The 18,321-nt window shown below is 40.4% G+C and overlaps 1 protein-coding gene across 2 annotated transcripts in view; it reads left to right on the forward strand.

Moving 5' to 3' along the window:
* Positions 1-17,132: 17,132 nt before the first annotated feature.
* The window catches only part of LOC112071715 (myoD family inhibitor-like), a 33,271-nt gene continuing 32,082 nt past the window's right edge, over positions 17,133-18,321 (forward strand). For both annotated transcript variants that reach the window (XM_024139156.2, XM_024139155.2), the window contains exon 1: positions 17,133-17,663. The gene's annotated coding sequence lies outside the window, so the exon portion shown is untranslated. The remainder of the gene's footprint in view (positions 17,664-18,321) is intronic.

An 18,321-nucleotide genomic window follows, 5' to 3' on the forward strand; every position in this document is an offset into this window, starting at 1 on the left:
CGTCAATCACACCAACGACTCTCATCAGTCTCGCCAGTCCTCCAAACGTCAATCACACCAACGACTCTCATCAGCCTCGCCAGTCCTCCACACGTCAATCACACCAACGACTCTCATCAGCCTCGCCAGTCCTCCACACGTCAATCACACCAACGACTCTCATCAGTCTCGTCAGTCCTCCACACGTCAATCACACCAACGACTCTCATCAGCCTCGCCAGTCCTCCACACGTTAATCACACCAACGACTCTCATCAGTCTCGCAGTCCTCCACACGTCAATCACACCAACGACTCTCATCAGTCTCGCCAGTCCTCCACACGTCAATCACACCAACGACTCTCATCAGTCTCGCCAGTCCTCCACACGTCAATCACACCAACGACTCTCATCAGTCTCGCCAGTCCTCCACACGTCAATCACACCAACGACTTCTCATCAGCCTCGCCAGTCCTCCCACACGTCAATCACACCAACGACTCTCATCAGTCTCGCCAGTCCTCCACACGTCAATCACACCAACGACTCTCATCAGCCTCGCCAGTCCTCCACACGTCAATCACACCAACGACTCTCATCAGGCTCGTCAGTCCTCCACACGTCAATCACACCAACGACTCTCATCAGTCTCGCTACCAGGCCAGGTGCCTCATTTATCACAGGTGCGTGAGCACAAAAAAGACTCTAAACCTTGCATGCAGCAGACCTTGCATCGGCAGACCTTGCAGCGACCTTGCAAGCGGCAGACCTTGCATGCGGCAGACTTGCATGCGCAGACGACCTTGCATGCGGCAGACCTTGCATGCGGCAGACCTTGCATGCGGCAGACCTTGCCATGCGGCAGACCTTGCATGCGCAGACCTTGCATGCGGCAGACCTTGCATGCGGCAGACCTTGCATGCGGCAGACCTTGCATGCGCAGACCTTGCATTGCCGGCAGACCTTGCATGCGGCAGACCTTGCATGCGGCAGACCTTGCAGCGGCAGACCTTGCATGCGGCAGACCTTGCATTGCGGCAGACCTTGCATGCGGCAGACTCATTGCGGCAGACCTTACATGCGGCAGACCTTACATGCGGCAGACCTTACATGCGGCAGACCTTACATGCGGCAGACCTTACATGCGCAGACCTGCATGCGGCAGACCTTGCATGCGGCAGACCTTACATGCAGCAGTTTTCCCACAAAATGTGTTTTTATCCATTTTGAACTTGATGGCAAAGTGACCGTATCTCATGCTTGTAAACAACTTCTAGAAGGTTGATCAGCTGCAGGCTGTTGCAAGCAAATATTTATGTTTGTTTGGGATAAATGGGAGATGCACGGTTATTAGCCTATAATAATGGCTAATAAAAACATTCAAACATAGGCCTAATAATAAAACAGATGCATTTGCCGTTGGTAAGGAGATCGCATACAGGCATGTCGCCTGTTATATTTACTTGACTTTTATTATAGACCTAAGACCTAAATCAGAATCATATTGCAGGACATTGCTCTCCTTTCTTACATAACGGGTTTCAATTATTCCCACTCCACAACAAATAGTAAAATAGTAGGAAAACACCCCTATAAATTTGATGGTAACAAAAAGGAATTTGCTGTATGGCAAGTTTGATCACATTTCTGAAGAGGTGTGGCCAGAATGGGTTCGTCTTTTGCAGTGACTTTCAAACAAAAAACTGCATGCTGCCTATAGCGAGAGTCAAACACTGGCCTTGCATTCTGCTAGACTAATTGTCTATTCGAACAATTTAAAAGTATAAATGCTTCAGCCCACACTTCTATGCAAAATACGAATTGTTGTTAAATATTTTGTTTATTAGTACATGGCTGTGTTTATATCTCCTGCTTCGGTATAGGCTCTAAGATTAAATATGTCTTTGCTCCTGCTGCAACCTGGTCTCAGAGCATTTTGTATTATTCTGTAAGTAAATCTGCGTACTACATTGAGTATGATATGTTACGTTTCGTATTGTATGTATTAATGAGTGGATATCAATCATTCATTTCGTATGATATGTTACAGTTTGTATGAACGCTGCGCTGTAATCAAGTGAATAGCATTCTCACATAGTGTCAGGTTTTGGCCAAGACTGTTCGGGTTTTGGTCACTAGATGTCCCCATTGCACCTTTTTTGTACCTTTTGTTTTCTTGCTCTAATTATTTGTTGCCACCTGTAGGTCATTCCCTTGTTAGTATTTAAACCCTGTGTGTTCCTCAGTTCCTTGCTCAGTGTTTGTAAGTTAGCACCCAGCCCCACCCAAGCCTTGTTTATACAGATATTTCTCTTGTTGGATTTTCCAGAGGTTCTCTGGTTTAGTTCTTGTGTATTATTTGAGTAGTCTTTTGAGGTTTGCTTTTCCCTGCTGTTTTTTACCACTCTGTGGAGTTTCTTTTGTATTTTGGAGGATTTCCATTTTGTGCCTCTTGGCTTTATTTTTGGACATTGTGGATTTAGTTTCTTTGCCTGAAGATTTTGTTCTTTAATTAAACCACCCATCTCTTAGTACTGCTGTGTCTGCCTCATCTTCTGGGTTCTGACGATTATTAGTGACTGTTTCTCGCACCGGGTCCTGACACATAGGTGTTCCTTTTCTCCAGGTGTGAAAGGCAGTGTGGAGTGCAATATCCCCTGATATTGACCCTTTCGCCAATGTTAAGGTTAGGGTTAGGGTTAAGGTTAGGAGTTAGGTTAGGGTTAAGGTTAGGAGTTAGGTTAGGTTTAGGTTAGGAGTTAGGTAGGGTTAAGGTTAGGAGTTAGGTTAAAGGGTTAAGGTTAGGAGTTAGGTTAAAGGGTTAAGGTTAGGGCAAGGGTTTGCTAACATGCATAGTTGCAAAGTAGCTAAAAAGTAGTAAGTAGTTGAAAATTAGCTAATTAGCTAAAGTTGTCCATGATGAGATTTGGGGAAAAAATTACTGACCAACCGACCACCATCCTTTCATTTTAGAATTAATTGACTTTCTGTTTTATATAACCGTACCAAACATAATATATAACACTACTTTAAGTGTCCTGGATTTACATTTACTATGTTACGTCTAGTCTATGAGACCATGCTCATACCACACAGCAATAAGTATAGCTTATCCATACTGTAAACATGTTAAGTAAACTACTGGTCTATTTACTTTCGAACATGCTTGGCTATTGAATGAGTGATGGATAAATGGTTGGCTAATATTTGTTGTACAGCGGGAATAAACAAGTCATGTCAGAAAAGGAGACATCCTGCAATATATGATTATGATTTAGGCCTATATAATAAAAGTACAAATCTAAAATGTCCTTACCAATGGCAAATGCATATGTTATATTATTAGTGTTAATGTTTGTATTAGCCTACCATTATAATAATCCCCCTGCATCAAACGCCTCCATTTCCCCATAAGAGCAATATCTGCTGCAATACAATTGATCAACCGATAGAAGTTGTGGTAAGGCATGGTCTTTGCTGTGCTTGGAAGGCATACAATTTCCTGAAAGTTCAAAACTGATAAATAACAACATCTGCGGGAAAAATGGCGGACGCAAGGTTGGAGTATTTTTGGTGCGCACGCACATTTAATAAACGTGACCCCGTGCCAGCGCGAGGATGAGGCAGCGAGAATGGCGGGAATGAATGAGGCTGGCCTCTTCAACTGTTGATGCAATAGAGATTGCATCATCTGTGGATCTGTTGGGTGGTATACAAATTGGAGTGGGTCTAGGGTTTCTAGGATAATGGTGTTGATGTGAGCCATGACCAGCCTTTCAAAGCACTTCATGGTACAGACGTGAGTGCTACGGGTCGGTAGTCATTTAAGCAGTTACCTTAGTGTTCTTGGGCACAGGGACTGTGGTGGTCTGCTTGAAACATGCTGGTATTACAGACTCAGACATGGAGAGGTTGAACATGTCAATGAAGACACTTGCCAGTTGGTCAGCGCATGCTCTCGATGGTGGAGCTGTAGAACCTTCTCTGATTTTTGATATGCTGAAAATAAGGAAGATTTCTGATGCATTTCTGAGTTTTCGGCTCAATAATTTGACAAATATGAAATCCATATTTTTCTATCATGCACAAATCATTTTGGGATTCCCTCCAGATATCACGCACGGTATGGCCAGATATTGACTCATTAGAAATCCTGAGATCGGCCTATGTGGCCCTTATTTTCTCTATATGATGACAAATACTGACAGTAGGCCTACACAGTATATGTTCTCAGCACATACAATGCATATGCTCTTGGCTGAGGTCCATATCAGGATCTTGATATGCTTTTTGATATGCTAAATAAGGACAATTTCTGATGCTTATTTGAGTTTTGAGGACACGCTCAAGCCTCATTCTTTAAGACACTAGCTATACTTTCCTCTGCATAAAGGTGCATGCAAACCGCAAGCTAAAATCACTGTAAGTGGTAGCATAGCAACAAGAATCACTTATTTTCTGCTGTGGAGTTCCAACTGTCATTTTTTAAATTTGGATGCCACAAATGAGTGTGTTAAAGGTGTGTGGTCGAACTGACAACTGGAGAAACAAAGCAGTGAGAAGCTGTTCCCGAAAATTAATGCAAATATAAGTAGCTAATTTGAGATGTTTTATTTATTGCAGTAACTCGCTCGTCTTTTCAGTTCGCTGCAGCTAGCGACTAGAACGAGCTGCAACAAACACTCAAACTGGACAGTTTTATCTCAATCTCTTCATTTAAAGACTCAATCATGGACACTCTTACTGACAGTTGTGGCTGCTTTGTGTGATGTATCGTTGTCTCTACCTTCTTGCCCTTTGTGCTGTTGTCTGTGCCCAATAATGTTTGTACCATGTTTTGTGCTGCCACCATGCTGTGTTGTCATGTGTTGCAGCCTTGCTATGTTGTTGTCTTAGGTCTCTCTTTATGGAGTGTTGTGTTGTCTCTCCTGTTGTGATGTGTGTTTTGTCATATATTTATATTGTATTTATTTCCCCGCAGGTGGCCTTTTTCCTTTTGATAGGCCGTCATTGTAAGTAAGAATTTGTTCTTAACTGATTTGCCTAGTTAAATAAAGGTTAAAAAAAAAAAAAAAAAAAACTAGAATCAAGGATCATTAGCTAATTTGGCCAGCAGCCAGTAGGGCTAGCTAGGCTTGATAGGGGTTAAAAGCTAACTGGTTGGCAGCCTAGCTAGCTAACAAATAATGACATTGCTTTTCCTGTAGGGATTGTTTTTCAAGCCTCAAGGTGACAGCTAACATTTTAAAACATTTAGGTGTATTTTTTTATGACTCGTTAATGTAAGCTAGCTGGCTAGCTAGCTAACAATCAACTTGGCTAGCTAGTTCGAGTTAGTTTTCTCGTCATGAATGAAGCAGGTAGAGTAGCTACCTTGTGGTTTGGTTAAGTTACATGACAATATTTTCTTGCAATATCAACACAATTTTGATTCGTGATTTATGCATTGACGGCTTGGAGTGGATCACAGACCAACACTGCCGCTACGTTGGGTCTAGACTGCGAGGGACTGCTGCTGATGACCCAATCTGCATCCATCATCCATAACAAACAGGGCAGGCAGGGGTATTGAGGGTGTGCAACTTTTATTTTCTGTTAAAAACTTCTTGTCAATATGGGGGTGCTGTTTTCACTTTGTAAAAAATCGTGCCCAAATTAAACTGCCTCGTACTCTATTCTAGATCGTACAATATGCATATTATTATTACTATTGGATAGAAAACACTCTCAAGTTTCTAAAACCGTTTGAATTATATCTGTGAGTAAAACAGAACTCATTTTGCAGCAAACTTCCTGACAGGAAGTGAAAAATCTGAAATCGAGGCTCTGTTCCAGGGCCTTCCTATTCATTTGCTTGAAATCTATGGATATACATGCACTTCATACGCCTTCCACTAGATGTCACCAGGCAGTGGGAGGTGGAATGGGGTGTCTAGCTTGATCTGAGGTCGAACAAGAGCTCTTGGAATGGGTTTAAGGTTAGGTAGTTAGGTTAGGGTTAAGGTTAGGAGTTTAGGTTAGGTTTAGGTTAGGAGTTAGGTTAGGGTTAAGGTTAGGAGTTAGGTTAAAGGGTTAAGGTTAGGAGTTAGGTGTTAAAGGGTTAAGGTTAGGGCAAGGGTTTGCTAACATGCATAGTTGCAAAGTAGCTAAAAAAGTAGTAAGTAGTTGAAAATTAGCTAATTAGCTAAAGTTGTCCATGATGAGATTTGGGGAAAAAATTACTGACCAACCGACCACCATCCTTTCATTTTAGAATTAATTGACTTTCTGTTTTATATAACCGTACCAAACATAATATATAACACTACTTTAAGTGTCCTGGATTTACATTTACTATGTTACGTCTAGTCTATGAGACCATGCTCATACCACACAGCAATAAGTATAGCTTATCCATACTGTAAACATGTTAAGTAAACTACTGGTCTATTTACTTTCGAACATGCTTGGCTATTGAATGAGTGATGGATAAATGGTTGGCTAATATTTGTTGTACAGCGGGAATAAACAAGTCATGTCAGAAAAAGAGACATCCTGCAATATATGATTATGATTTAGGCCTATATAATAAAAGTACAAATCTAAAATGTCCTTACCAATGGCAAATGCATATGTTTATATTATTAGTGTTAATGTTTGTATTAGCCTACCATTATAATAATCCCCCTGCATCAAACGCCTCCATTTCCCCATAAGAGCAATATCTGCTGCAATACAATTGATCAACCGATAGAAGTTGTGGTAAGGCATGGTCTTTGCTGTGCTTGGAAGGCATACAATTTCCTGAAAGTTCAAAACTGATAAATAACAACATCTGCGGGAAAAATGGCGGACGCAAGGTTGGAGTATTTTTGGTGCGCACGCACATTTAATAAACGTGACCCCGTGCCAGCGCGAGGATGAGGCAGCGAGAATGGCGGGAATGAATGAGGCTGGCCTCTTCAACTGTTGATGCAATAGAGATTGCATCATCTGTGGATCTGTTGGGTGGTATACAAATTGGAGTGGGTCTAGGGTTTCTAGGATAATGGTGTTGATGTGAGCCATGACCAGCCTTTCAAAGCACTTCATGGGTACAGACGTGAGTGCTACGGGTCGGTAGTCATTTAAGCAGGTTACCTTAGTGTTCTTGGGCACAGGGACTGTGCAGTCCTCCACACGTCAATCACACCAACGACTCTCATCAGTCTCGCTACCAGGCCAGGTGCCTCATTTATCACAGGTGCGTGAGCACAAAAAAGACTCTAAACCTTGCATGCAGCAGACCTTACATGCAGCAGACCTTACATGCAGCAGACCTTGCATGCGGCAGACCTTGCATGCGGCAGACCTTGCATGCAGCAGTTTTCCCACAAAATGTGTTTTTTATCCATTTTGAACTTGATGGCAAAGTGACCGTATCTTCATGCTTGTAAACAACTTCTAGAAGGTTGATCAGCTGCAGGCTGTTGCAAGCAAATATGCTTATTGTTTGTTTGGGATAAATGGGAGATGCACGGTTATTAGCCTATAATAATGGCTAATAAAAACATTCAAACATAGGCCTAATAATAAAACAGATGCATTTGCCGTTGGTAAGGAGATCGCATACAGGCATGTCGCCTGTTATATTTACTTGACTTTTATTATAGACCTAAGACCTAAATCAGAATCATATTGCAGGACATGTCTCTCCTTTTCTGACATAACGGGTTTCAATTATTCCCACTCCACAACAAATAGTAGAAATAGTAGGAAAACACCCCTAATAAATTTGATGGTAACAAAAAGGAATTTGCTGTATGGCAAGTTTGATCACATTTCTGAAGAGGTGTGGCCAGAATGGGTTCGTCTTTTGCAGTGACTTTCAAACAAAAAACTGCATGCTGCCTATAGCGAGAGTCAAACACTGGCCTTGCATTCTGCTAGACTAATTGTCTATTCGAACAATTTAAAAGTATAAATGCTTCAGCCCACACTTCTATGCAAAATACGAATTGTTGTTAAATATTTTGTTTATTAGTACATGGCTGTGTTTATATCTCCTGCTTCGGTATAGGCTCTAAGATTAAATATGTCTTGCTCCTGCTGCAACCTGGTCTCAGAGCATTTTGTATTATTCTGTAAGTAAATCTGCGTACTACATTGAGTATGATATGTTACGTTTCGTATTGTATGTATTAATGAGTGGATATCAATCATTCATTTCGTATGATATGTTACAGTTTGTATGAACGCTGCGCTGTAATCAATGAATAGCATTCTCACATAGTGTCAGGTTTTGGCCAAGACTGTTCGGGTTTTGGTCACTAGATGTCCCCATTGCACCTTTTTTGTACCTTTTGTTTTTCTTGCTCTAATTATTGTTTGCACCTGTAGGTCATTCCCTTGTTAGTATTTAAACCCTGTGTGTTCCTCAGTTCCTTGCTCAGTGTTTGTAAGTTAGCACCCAGCCCCAGCCCAAGCCTTGTTTTATACAGATATTTCTCTTGTTGGATTTTCCAGAGGTTCTCTGGTTTAGTTCTTGTGTATTATTTGAGTAGTCTTTTGAGGTTTGCTTTTCCCTGCTGTTTTTTACCACTCTGTGGAGTTTCTTTTGTATTTTGGAGGATTTCCATTTTGTGCCTCTTGGCTTTATTTTTGGACATTGTGGATTTAGTTTCTTTGCCTGAAGATTTTGTTCTTTAATTAAACCACCATCTCTAGTACTGCTGTGTCTGCCTCATCTTCTGGGTTCTGACGATTATTAGTGACTGTTTCTCGCACCGGGTCCTGACACATAGGTGTTCCTTTTCTCCAGGTGTGAAAGGGCAGTGTGGAGTGCAATATCCCCTGATATTGACCCTTTTCGCCCAATGTTAAGGTTAGGGTTAGGGTTTAAGGTTAGAGTAGGTTAGGGTTAAGGTTAGGAGTTAGGTTAGGGTTAGGTTAGGAGTAGGTTAGGGTTAAGGTTAGGAGTTAGGTTAAAGGGTTAAGGTTAGGAGTTAGTGTTAAAGGGTTAAGGTTAGGGCAAGGGTTTGCCTAACATGCATAGTTGCAAAAGTAGCTAAAAAGTAGTAGTAGTTGAAAATTAGCTAATTAGCTAAAGTTGTCCATGATGAGATTTGGGGAAAAAATTACTGACCAACCGACCACCATCCTTTCATTTTAGAATTAATTGACTTTCTGTTTTTATATAACCGTACCAAACATAATATATAACACTACTTTAAGTGTCCTGGATTTACATTTACTATGTTACGTCTAGTCTATGAGACCATGCTCATACCACACAGCAATAAGTATAGCTTATCCATACTGTCAAACATGTTAAGTAAACTACTGGTCTATTTACTTTCGAACATGCTTGGCTATTGAATGAGTGATGGATTAAATGGTTGGCTAATATTTGTTGTACAGCGGGAATAAACAAGTCATGTTCAGAAAAGGAGACATCCTGCAATATATGATTATGATTTAGGCCTATATAAATAAAAGTACAAATCTAAAATGCCTTACCAATGGCAAATGCATATGTTTATATTATTAGTGTTAATGTTTTGTATTAGCCTACCATTATAATAATCCCCCTGCATCAAACGCCTCCATTTCCCCATAAGAGCAATATCTGCTGCAATACAATTGATCAACCGATAGAAGTTGTGGTAAGGCATGGTCTTTGCTGTGCTTGGAGGCATACAATTTCCTGAAAGTTCAAAACTGATAAATAACAACATCTGCGGGAAAAATGGCGGACGCAAGGTTGGAGTATTTTTGGTGCGCACGCACATTTAATAAACGTGACCCCTGTGCCAGCGCGAGGATGAGGCAGCGAGAATGGCGGGAATGAATGAGGCTGGCCTCTTCAACTGTTGATGCAATAGAGATTGCATCATCTGGGATCTGTTGGGTGGTATACAAATTGGAGTGGGTCTAGGGTTTCTAGGATAATGGTGTTGATGTGAGCCATGACCAGCCTTTCAAAGCACTTCATGGGTACAGACGTGAGTGCTACGGGTCGGTAGTCATTTAAGCAGGTTACCTTAGTGTTCTTGGGCACAGGGACTGTGGTGGTCTGCTTGAAAACATGCTGGTATTACAGACTCAGACATGGAGGTTGAACATGTCAATGAAGACACTTGCCAGTTGGTCAGCGCATGCTCTCGATGGTGAGCTGTAGAACCTTCTCTGATTTTTGATATGCTGAAAATAAGAAGATTTCTGATGCATTTCTGAGTTTTCGGCTCAATAATTTGACAAATATGAAATCCATATTTTTCTATCATGCACAAATCATTTTGGGATTCCCTCCAGATATCACGCACGGTATGGCCAGATATTGACTCATTAGAAATCCTGAGATCGGCATGTGGCCCTTATTTCTCTATATGATGACAAATACTGACAGTAGGCCTACACAGTATATGTTCTCAGCACATACAATGCATATGCTCTTGGCTGAGGTCCATATCAGGATCTTGATATGCTTTTTGATATGCTAAATAAGGACAATTTCTGATGCTTATTTGATGTTTTGAGGACACGCTCAAGCCTCATTCTTTAAGACACTAGCTATACTTTCCTCTGCATAAAGGTGCATGCAAACCGCAGCTAAAAATCACTGTAAGTGGTAGCATAGCAACAAGAATCACTTATTTTCTGCTGTGGAGTTCCAACTGTCATTTTTTAAATTTGGATGCCACAAATGAGTGTGTTAAAGGTGTGTGGTCGAACTGACAACTGGAGAAACAAAGCAGTGAGAAGCTGTTCCCGAAAATTAATGCAAATATAAGTAGCTAATTTGAGATGTTTTATTTTTGCAGTAAACTCGCTCGTCTTTCAGTTCGCTGCAGCTAGCGACTAGAACGAGCTGCAACAAACACTCAAACTGGACAGTTTTATCTCAATCTCTTCATTTAAGACTCAATCATGGACACTCTTACTGACAGTTGTGGCTGCTTTGTGTGATGTATCGTTGTCTCTACCTTCTTGCCCTTTGTGCTGTTGTCTGTGCCCAATAATGTTTGTACCATGTTTTTGTGCTGCCACCATGCTGTGTTGTCATGTGTTGCAGCCTTGCTATGTTGTTGTCTTAGGTCCTCTTTATGGAGTGTTGTGTTGTCTCTCCTGTTGTGATGTGTGTTTTGTCATATATTTATATTGTATTTATTTCCCCGCAGGTGCCTTTTTCCTTTTGATAGGCCGTCATTGTAAGTAAGAATTTGTTCTTAACTGATTTGCCTAGTTAAATAAAGGTTAAAAAAAAAAAAAAAAAAAAAACTAGAATCAAGGATCATTAGCTAATTTGGCCAGCAGCCAGTAGGGCTAGCTAGGCTTGATAGGGGTTAAAAGCTAACTGGTGGCAGCCTAGCTAGCTAACAAATAATGACATTGCTTTTCCTGTAGGGATTGTTTTTTCAAGCCTCAAGGTGACAGCTAACATTTTAAAACATTTAGGTGTATTTTTTATGACTCGTTAATGTAAGCTAGCTGGCTAGCTAGCTAACAATCAACTTGGCTAGCTAGTTCGAGTTAGTTTTCTCGTCATGAATGAAGCAGGTAGAGTAGCTACCTTGTGGTTTGGTTAAGTTACATGACAATATTTTCTTGCAATATCAACACAATTTTGATTCGTGATTTATGCATTGACGGCTTGGAGTGGATCACAGACCAACCACTGCCGCTACGTTGGGTCTAGACTGCGAGGGACTGCTGCTGATGACCCAATCTGCATCCATCATCCATAACAAACAGGGCAGGCAGGGGTATGAGGGGTGCAACTTTTATTTTCGTTAAAAACTTCTTGTCAAATTGGGGGTGCTGTTTTCACTTGTAAAAAATCGTGCCCAAATTAAACTGCCTCGTACTCTATTCTAGATCGTACAATATGCATATTATTATTACTATTGGATAGAAAACACTCTCAAGTTTCTAAAAACCGTTTGAATTATATCTGTGAGTAAAACAGAACTCATTTTGCAGCAAACTTCCTGACAGGAAGTGAAAAATCTGAAATCGAGGCTCGTCCAGGGCCTTCCTATTCATTTGCCTTGAAATCTATGGATATACATGCACTTCATACGCCTTCCACTAGATGTCACCAGGCAGTGGGAGGTGGAATGGGGTGTCTAGCTTGATCTGAGGTCGAACAAGAGCTTTGGAATGACGTGACCACTATTTCCTTTGTCTACCAAGGCGCGGGAAGGACATCAGCATTGGCTTCTGAAAACGTTCGGTATAGACGGCTAATATCTCCGCTTTTATTTATTTGATACATGTGATAATACATCGTAAAGTATGTTTTTTCAATATAGTTTATCAGATTATTCAACGTGTATCGGGAGTTTTGGAGTTTTACGTTCTCTGCGTAGGTGAAGATGGACATCTTCGCGCCACTTGGCTAGCTAAGGTTGCTAATTCGACAGGAGAAGAGGACATTCTAAAACCAAACAATGATTATTCTGGACAAAGGACTCCTTGTACAAGATTCTGATGGAAGCTCAGCAAAAGTAAGGACCATTTATGATGTTATTTCGTATTTCTGTGGAAAATGTTTAGTCGTATTTTCCTTCCTTTTGCGGGCGCTGTCTCGCTATAACGTAAGCTGTTTGTTATGGTTAAAGTTATTTTTTTAAATCTAACACGGCGATTGCATTAAAGAACTAGGTATCTTTCATTTGCTGTCCAACATGTATTTTTAGTAAAGTTTATGATGAGTTCTTTGATTAGATTAGGTGGACTGTCCAAAATTTCTCCGAGATTCTGGTGAATCGATGCTACATATTCACAATGTATAACAACGGTTTGCAGCTCAAAATATGCACATTTTCGAACAAAACATAAGTGTATTGTATAACCTGATGTTATAGGACTGTCATCTGATGAAGTTGGTCAAGGTTAGTGATTCATTTATATCTTTTGCTGTTTTTTTGCGATCGCTACCTTTGCGGTGAATGAAAGCGGTTGTGTGTTTGGCTATTGTGGTAAGCTAATATAATGCTATATTGTGTTTTCGCTGTAAAACACTTAAAAAACTCGCGAAATATTGGCTGGATTCACAAGATGTTTATCTTTCATTTGCTGTACACCATGTATTTTTCATAAATGTTTATGATGAGTATTTAGGATTTCACGTTGCTCTCTGTAATTATTCTTGCTGCTTCGTGCTATTTGTGATTGTAGCTGCAATGTTAAAACTATGATTTATACCTCAAATATGCACATTTTCGAACAAAACATAATTATTGTATAGCATGTTATAAGACTGTCATCTGATGAAGTTGTTTCTTGGTTAGTGACTAATTATATCTCTATTTGGTCGGTTTTGTGATAGCTACCTATGCGGTAAAATTTTTTTGAAAATATGCGGTTGAGTCTTTTGCTATTGTGGTTAGCTAATAGAAATACATATTGTGTTTTCGCTGTAAAACATTTTAAAAATCGGAAATGATGGCTGGATTCACAAGATGTWTATCTTTCATTTGCTGTATTGGACTTGTGATTTCATGATATTTATATGCTAGTATTTACTTGTGGCGCTATGCTAGGCTATGCTAGTCAGCGTTTTACTGATGAGGATGCTCCCGGATCAGGGATGGTGATGAAGTAGAGGTTAAATAAATAAAATAATTTTTGAGCAAAAAATAGCCTATGTTTGCAACATGCGTTGTGATTGGAGCTCTGGATTTGCAATGCCTCATGTTTTAAACAGAAATAGCAGAGATGTGCTTTAGAAATAGCAACTGAGATTAAATATGACGATGTTTGCCTTTCTGTGCTTTGTAGCCTACTACTGAATATGGTGCACCTTCACATGAAGGTGACATAGCTGAGGATTTTTGGCGCCTAAACAGGTACAATTATTTGGGTGCTGGACATTGGACATGAGTTGGATTTAGCCCATTTTCGATCAGACATATGAGGATGAATATTACATATCATGTAAGGATATCTATTGAAATGATCAGGTAATGACTACAGATATGATATACTTCTGAAAATATGTGGATTTGTTCATGCCTAAGTATGAAGGCTTAGATATGTCAGCATGTTGACACATACCCTTTCCAGAGTTAGAATATTGTATACATGTGTAAACAGGTGCACATATCTCACCCTGGACATCTGGACTCATTCAGTAGCAGGGGGATTTCTGAGGTCCGGATTGGATGCATGTAGAAACTGGTCCATTAAGGAGAATATCCTAACTTCGTATTTGAAATGAAGGACATGCATATCTGGGCATGTCCACTCCTTACAGTGGCATGAAAAAGTATGTGAACCCTTTGGTATTACCTGGTTTTCTGCATAAATTGGTCATAAAATTTGATCTTCATCTAAGTCACAACAATAGACAAACACAGTCTGCTTAAACTAATAACACACAAGCAATTATACGTGTTCATGTCTTTATTGAACACACCGTGTAAACATTCACAGTGCAGGGTGGGAAAAGTATGTGATCCCTTGGATTTAATAACTGGTTGACCCTCTTTTGGCAGTATGTTTTCTGTAGTTGCGGATCAGACCTGCACAACGGTCAGCAGGAGTTTTGGACCATTCCTCTTTACAAAACTGTTTCAGTTCAACAATATTCTTGGGATGTCTGGTGTGAACTGCTCTTTTGAGGTATTGCCACAGCATCTCAATCGGGACAGTTGGGATGAGGTTTTGAGGTTGGTGTGCTGTGCCTTTTTTTCTCCACACGTGTGTTCCTTCCAAACAACTCAACTATAGTTTCATCTGTTCATCGGAGTTTTAGCCAGCAGCGCTGTGCAACATCCAAGTGCTCTTTTGCAAACGTCAGACGTGCTGCAAAGTTTTTTTTGGACAGCAGTGGCTTCTTCTGTGGTGTCCTCCCATGAACACCATTCTTGTTTAATGTTTTACGAATTGTAGACTCGTCAACAGAGTTGTTAGCATGTTCCAGAGATATCTGTAAGTATTTAGCTGACACTAGGATTCTTCTTAACCTCATTGAGCATTCTGCGCTGTGCTCTTGCAGTCATCTTTGCAGAACGGCCACTCCTAGGGAGAGTAGCAACAGTGCTGAACTTGTTTAATTTATAGACAAATTGTCTTACCGTGGACTGATGAACATCAAGGCTCTTAGAGATACTTTTGTAACCCTTCCCAACTTTATGCACGTCAACAATTCTTAATCGTAGGTCTTCTGAGATCTCTTTTGTTCGAGCCATGGTTCACATCAGGCAATGCTTCTTGTGAATAGCAAACTCTAATTGTGAGTGTTTTTAAAGGGCAAGGCAGCTCTAAAGAACATCTCCTATCTCGTCTCATTGATTGGACTCCAGGTTAGCTGACTCCAATTAGCTTTTAGAGAAGTCATTAGCCTAGGAGTTCACATACTTTTTCCAACCTACACTGTGAATGTTTAAATTATGTATTCAATATAGACAAGAACACACAGTTGTGTGTTATTAGTTTAAGCATTGTTTGTCTATTGTTGTGACTTAGATGAATATCAGATCAATTAGGACCAATTTATGCAGAAATCCAGGTAATTTCAAAGGGTTCACATACAGTACTTTTCTTGCCACTGTATATGTAGTAAAAAGTCAGATATCTGGAAATATAAAGCTAAAGATATCCCCTGATATTGACCCTTTTCGCCCAATGTTAAGGTTAGGAGTTAGGTTAGGGTTAGGGTTAAGGAGTTGGTTAGGTTTAAGGTTGGGAAGTTAGTTGGGTTAAAGGTTAGGAGTTAGGTTAGGGTTAAGGTTAGGAGTTAGGTTAGGGTTAAGGTTAGGAGTTAGGTTAGGGTTAAGGTTAGGAGTTAGGTTAGGGTTAGGTTAGGAAGTTAGGTTAGTTGGGTTAATAGGTTAGGAGTTAGAGGTTAGGGTTAAGTTAGGAGGTTTAAGGTTAGGAGGTTAGGTTAGGGTTAAGGTTAGGAGTTAGGTTAGGAGTTAGGTTAGGGTTAAGGTTAGGGAGTTAGGTTAGGGTTAAGGTTTAGGAGTTAGGTTAGGGTTAAGGTTTAGGAGTTAGGTTAGGGTTAAGGTTAGGAGTTAGGTTAGGGTTAAGGTTAGGAGTTAGGTTAGGGTTAAGGTTAGGAGTTAGGTTAGGGTTAAGGTATAGCTTATCCATACTGTCAAACATGTTAAGTAAACTACTGGTCTATTTACTTTCGAACATGCTTGGCTATTGAATGAGTGATGGATAAATGGTTGGCTAATATTTGTTGTACAGCRGGAATAAACAAGTCATGTCAGAAAAGGAGACATCCTGCAATATATGATTATGATTTAGGCCTATATAATAAAAGTACAAATCTAAAATGTCCTTACCAATGGCAAATGCATATGTTATATTATTAGTGTTAATGTTTGTATTAGCCTACCATTATAATAATCCCCCTGCATCAAACGCSTCCATTTCCCCATAWGAGCAATATCTGCTTGCAATACAATTGATCAACCGATAGAAGTTGTGGTAAGGCATGGTCTTTGCTGTGTTTGGAGATGCATACACTTTCCTGAAAGTTCAAAACTGATAAATAACAACATCTGCGGGAAAAATGGCGGACGCAAGGTTGGAGTATTTTTGGTGCGCACGCACATTTAATAAACGTGACCCCTGTGCCGGCGCGAGGATGAGGCAGCGAGAATGGCGGGAATGAATGAGGCTGGCCTCTTCAACTGTTTATGCATGATAATCACATTGGTGGTTAGCCTAGGCTATGCACAATTCATTGTTTGTGTAGCCTATCTAAACKCACTTTGAACATGAACCATTTGTTAACAAGAGAGGATCTGACACAAATAGACTATTCATATAAAAATGATTTWWAAAAAATAATGATTTATGATGATTATTAGACCTATTATTAGGCTTGATTTATACATCATAATATAGGCTACTGTTTTTATGCATAGGCTAGTCCAACAATTTCAACATTTTATAATTTATAATTATTGCTTAATAGAAGGCCTAGCTATATTATCCTACTTTGGTGATAATAAACATTGTTATCATAATCCTAATTATCACTTCGAGGAATGCGTCTATATAATAATATAACTCAGCTGAGATCCCATGTTAGTCAATCCGTGGCTCTAGTTTAGGGGTAATTCTAAATGTGTGCCTGGAGGAAGCACGGTAATCAGTGTTGACTGTAGTTTGTTTTCTAACAGACTGGAACTTTCACCAGACAAGCGTTTGAGGGGAGAGAGAGGAGGGACAGGCAGGAGTGCGTGAAGGACGGGCAAGTCTGATGACATCCACAGTTTCAACGCTGAATCATCTACAGCAGCAGACAACTCGTGAGTTTGTAAAGTTATAAATTGTTTTTTTTTACTTTGTAAAGAGAGCATTGTAGCCTATGTCAAACCTCTGTAAGGGCTGGGAAAGTTGAACCCGAAACAAAGACTGTTCTGGAGACTGCCCGTATTTCTCGAACCCACATTCACACTGACAGGCGGAGGAACGGGACAGACTGAGAGAGAGCCCCCGAGGGGGTTTGGAAGGAGAGAAAAACCAAAAAAATCCTACCAGTCCACTTCTGCATCAAGAAATGTCCTAAAATTACGCATGAAGGAGTTTATGGAGACGAGAAGAAGAGTTGTGGTGACAACGAGAGAGAAAGTTAGAGGAGAGTAGAGCAGAAGAGTGGAGAGCACGGGACAGTCAGAGGAGAATCTAGTCTACCTGGGAAAGGGGTCAGAGAATGAATTAGCGAACAACGAGTGCCCTGTGTCGCAGCCAACAGTAAGGTAAGTGGTTTTGAGGAGTTCTACCCATGTTGTTGTCTAACTCCTCGCCTTTTGCTTCAATATACATYGAGTTTGAACAGGACCACAGGGTTGAGTCGGCTGGCTCGGGAGAGCGTGCATGGACTCGTCAGGAGAAAGAAACCAAGCAGGCATGTAATGCAATGTAAATATAATGAGAACTATATGGACACTCYTGACCTGCAACCAATTTTTTATTTCAGAATTGGTTAGGGTTAGGGTCAGGGTTGAACCAGTACCTCTTCTCCTCAAGCCCAGGTCGGGGTTCAGGTCAGGGTTAAGGTAAGGATCAGATGCCTTTAATTGTGATCAAGGATCAACACAGCAGTTTAGTTGAGGACTTTGCCAACTTCATAAAGTTTTCTAACATCCTTAAATGTGTTAAAATAAGTAATTCAAAGTTTGATACCATTTTCATTTTATTAGCAGATCAGCTTTGTATAGAGAAAGCACATATTTCAGACACGATATTGAGATACTATGCTACTGTAAGTGTTTAGTGTGAGCTACAGACAGTTTAGATTATTAAAAGTGCCAAAAGTGTAGAAGTCCATTGAATAAAAGGTTAGCCAGTTATCTTGACCAGGGCAAAATAAATTCTAGCCCAGAAGGTTCTAGAATGCGTCCAGATGGTCATGAG

This window comes from Salvelinus sp. IW2-2015, unplaced genomic scaffold (assembly GCF_002910315.2).
Source record: "Salvelinus sp. IW2-2015 unplaced genomic scaffold, ASM291031v2 Un_scaffold1694, whole genome shotgun sequence".
Classification (NCBI taxonomy): Eukaryota; Metazoa; Chordata; class Actinopteri; order Salmoniformes; family Salmonidae; genus Salvelinus; species Salvelinus sp. IW2-2015.